Raw genomic sequence first — 4,173 nt, 5'->3', positions numbered from 1 at the left:
GAGGTTCATCTGCCGGGGCCAAGCGAGCTTGGACGGTGGCAGCGAGGTCCTCAGGACGTAGATGGATTGCCTTATGGGCTAACGAGCTCCATCTGCCCGGGGAGGGGCCCCGACGGGAATCGAACCCGGGTCTCTGCAGTGACAGTGCAGTGTATTTTCCCCTGGACCACCGGGGGCTCCCTAATAGGGTGCACACCAGGTGCAGTCAGACAGCTCTGAGCTAAGCTGTGAATTCACTGGAATCCATGAACAGTTTTACAGGAAGGGTCTTCTCAACAGCAGAGCTCCAAGCTCAGCCATAGGGAGCCCTTTAGGAAGGCACCATGGACAATCACACAGGGGTTCCATGCACACAACTGCACAACACCAAACACAGAACTTCCCCTTCAGACACACTGCAGTGTCCCACCAGCTCACCTCTCCCTGGGGTGAATTCAAATCGGATGTCATTGAGCTCTTTTTTTGAATTCCTGGGGAAAGAAGAGAATTTTATGTAGAGAGGCCATTTTATGATCAGTGCCCGAAAGAAAGTGCTGTCATTGAATAATCAATGTGTCTCATTCATTTCACAGTGTCTGTGAAATGAACTCATGGCATCCTTCCCCCTCAAAGGCAGAAACTAATGACTTGGGTTTGCATATGGAAGCAGCTCGGCCCGCCTCCAACCTGACAGAGCCTGATCAAGTCCAGGATAGGTAAGTGCCACCTCTCAGGTATAAGACCTCGTTGTTCCATTGTCTCAGCAACTCATATCCATCAGCAGATGGATATCCTTGGAGCACATGGTTCAGAGGAGGGAAACACCCACAGTCTGCAGATGCACACCCATTACAGAACGGACTGGGAGGTGATGGCCAGAGGCCCCAGGCCAAGGGGATGCCTCCAGGGATGAGAGCCACATTCCTCCAATGAGAAATGTCAGTGTGTGAAATGAATGTAGAAAGATTTTGCCTATTTCTAGGGACACAGACCAGAATCCACTCCTTGAACTGGGTAAAAGCTGAACTGACTGAAATCTGAAGCTTTGCCCAATGATCCAAGCACAAGGCAAGAACCCCTGGATCCCTGATCCCCCTTAGGGAACCCAGCTAATCCCTCCTTCCCACCTCATTAGAGTTTAGCAATGTTTATAACAAATATCAAAACCTCTTCCACACTACAGGTTTTGCCAAACTGAAGTGGCTGTGATAAACTGCTTTTCTGGGCCCTGGTTTCAGAAGAGTGGTTGAAATCCAAGCTGAGACAACATATAACCACCACCCTATCAATTAGTAGGTAGAAAAGTCTGCCAGTGTCCCTCTGCACACGGGCTCACTTTGACAGAACAGGCCAGTTTTGTGTCCTTACCTTAACCTTAGTACAAGGCTGATGGGGACTTTCGTGTCTTCCTGTACCGGAGCTGCAGCAGCTGCAGGTGGGGCCTGCAATATAATTACATCATTTTAAAGCAGATTAATAATTCCTTGCTCTGGTTTTAAAACTTAGAGATAACCTTGATCAACTTTAGATACAAATAAAAGTTTAACTCGCTGTTGGGATCACCTACAGTGAAAAAAAAAAAAAAAAGATGGACTAATGAAACGGGAAAACTTCACACTTAAATAATATCCAAGGAGGGTCTCTCTGATTGTCTTGAAAAGAATAAAAGCTACACAACTTTGAGAAATGACAAAAGGGCAGGAGACTACAGAAGTGTTAACTGTAAAAAGATTGCTTGTTTTGCTTTAAAACTTTTGGGTTTTAAAAGGCTTTTGGGTATTCAAGACCTCCAGTGTTTTAAACCCTGCCCCAAACAGCTGATTTAAAAATCTGATATAATTGTGAAGAGTACCTAGGAAATAATTTAATTGCCAGATTAGCATAACTATCAGTTACTTTTTTTTTTTTTTTTGGGGAAATCAAAGCCTTTAGGAGCATCTAACAACCATTTTTATAGCTGCCTATTCTCACTTCTAAATTACATCTGAATAATTACATTTGGAATGTGTAATCAAAGCATTTTATATTGGTCAGCAGCAGTAGGAAAGATCCAGGAGTTGCCCATCTTTGCAGAACTTGTGACAGTTCCAGTAAAGGACTAATTGTTAATCAACATCCATGAAAAAAGTGAAACAAAACAGAGAAGGGTTGGTCACTCTCCCAACTGCACAAATCACCTGCACAGGGATTTTATAACTGCAGTAACAAGACAGACACAACACTAGGCTGATAATTTAAGCATAGAAGTCTTGAGCAAGTTTTTTTTCATCTAGGTCACTTGCTTTTTCATGAGAGGAAAAAAAAAAATAACCCTTTGTTTAAGACAAGTATTTTGCTCCCCAGCGCTCTCGGGCCAGCAATGCAGCTCAGGGCTTCTGATCACAACCTGATTGCTGTTGAAGCTTTACCAGGTCAGTGAAAACAAACAAGGGTTCAAGGAGAAGCCCAGAGCTCTGCAAAACAGTAACCAGCGAGTGACAAGAACCAGAGGAGCCATAAAGAATAACACACTGACACAGAGAGCTGTAAAGAAGAACAAATTGACAATAAAGAGATATAAAAAAAGCATAGTGACACTAAGAGCTGTAAAGAAAAACACACTGATACAAGTTCATGAAGTTCATCCTTAAGACAAGCTACCAACAAATCAACATATCTGAAGGGCTTTATTTAAGTATTAAAGCTTGGCTACATTATTTAATGTAGCCAAGAATATGTCAGACCACAACTCCACTGTTTTTGTGTAATGACTAATGGGTTGTCTTTAATGGGTTTGTAATCAGGAACACAGAATCACAGAGTGGTTTGGGTTTAAAGGGACCTTGAAGATCATTCAGTTCCAACCCCCTTGCCATGGGCAGGGACATATTCCAACAGACCAGGCTGCTCCAAGCCCAAGCCCCTCCAATCTGGTCTTGAACAATTCCAGGGATACGGAGTCCACAACCTCTCTGGGCAACCTGTGCCATCACCTCACCACCCTCGCAGTAATCAGAGCTGACTGCAGTGTTATTTGACACTTTCTACATTCTTTAAAATAAAGTTAATGAAATATAGGAAGAAATAAGCCTAAGATTTATTTTTCAGATCAGCACTGCCAAGTCTCTTCCCCCCACAAAAAAATGAACAAACAACTCCAACAAATATGAACATCAGCGTCTTTTATAAAACCTGTGCCATCACTCAGCAGCCTAGCAAGCTCTGCAGTGCTTTACTCAAGCAAACCACAGGCCATGTTCTAAGTGTTCTCAGTAATGATTTGGGTTGGCCATTTTTCTATGACATTTGAAGAACTGAGGTTCTGGTTCCTCCCTCACTTTTCTCTCCACTTTTCCCCACAGATGTCAGTGATGTTGAGACACAGTCTGAGCCTGTTTGTGCTTCACCTTAAATACCAGGAACAAGTAGCTGCCACTTAAATGGGACTATCTTTTTTTCTTACCTTTGACCTTGCCTCAAGCCAGAGTCTCATCCCTGAACGGCACAAAAAGTCACTGCTCAACCACAGAAAAACTGCCACACCCACACCGACCATCGTCCTTTCGCAAGCACCAGCTGTCCTTGTGCAGAAACTACAGCACTAAATCACTCCAGACAAGAAACTTCCACGGTTTCAGGTCACTCTAGCATGTCTGGAACAGAACAGCTAAGTGCACCTGAAAGTTGGTAGGAAGGATTTCTGCTCTTACCTGGGCTGCTGCTGGAGCTGCTGCTGGGGCTGCTGCTGGGGCTGCTGGAGGAGCCTGACTAGGTGGAGGTACAGCAGTTTGAGATTGTGCAGGTGCTTGTCCTGCAGCCTGAGGTAGTTGAGTAGGTGCCTGTGCTGGAGCAGGGAGTGAAGGACCTGGAGGCTCAGCTGATGGAAAGAGCTGCAAGTAAAAAGGAGTTTTAATGAGAAAAGGAACTCAAGAGTTCTGACTCAAGCACCAGCTTTCCCAGAAGTGCTTGTTTGCCACATAAATCACTTAGAGAAGTTCAATGCCAGGGGCATTCCAAGGCCTCCAGGATGCTGACACTGATCCCAAGTTGGCATTCAAGGGGTTTAACGTGCCCTGACATTGGCAAGTTTTACCCATTGGTAAAGAAGGATAAGAAACCAAGATACCAGCATGAGTGTGGATCTTGGACAAACATTCCACTCTGTGGCAAGGCTGGTGCACACAGATCACATCCCAGGTTGGATGAGAACACCCT

General features: G+C 44.6%; 1 long non-coding RNA gene across 1 annotated transcript; it reads right to left on the bottom strand.

Annotated features, from left to right (window-relative positions):
• Positions 1 to 245: 245 nt before the first annotated feature.
• LOC114073629 lies at positions 246 to 3,743 on the bottom strand. The gene is made up of 3 exons (XR_003574363.1): positions 3,669 to 3,743; positions 1,348 to 1,421; positions 246 to 470 (listed from the first exon to the last, which is right to left on the bottom strand). It is a non-coding gene; the product is annotated as an uncharacterized LOC114073629 (long non-coding RNA).
• Between the last annotated feature and the right edge of the window lie 430 nt (positions 3,744 to 4,173).

Source organism: Empidonax traillii, unplaced genomic scaffold (assembly GCF_003031625.1).
Source record: "Empidonax traillii isolate 1590-97213 ecotype Southwest subspecies unplaced genomic scaffold, ASM303162v1 scaffold7507:size16807, whole genome shotgun sequence".
Classification (NCBI taxonomy): Eukaryota; Metazoa; Chordata; class Aves; order Passeriformes; family Tyrannidae; genus Empidonax; species Empidonax traillii.
The sequence above is the reverse complement of the archived record's forward strand: the minus strand, read 5'-3'. Positions and strand labels throughout refer to the sequence as shown.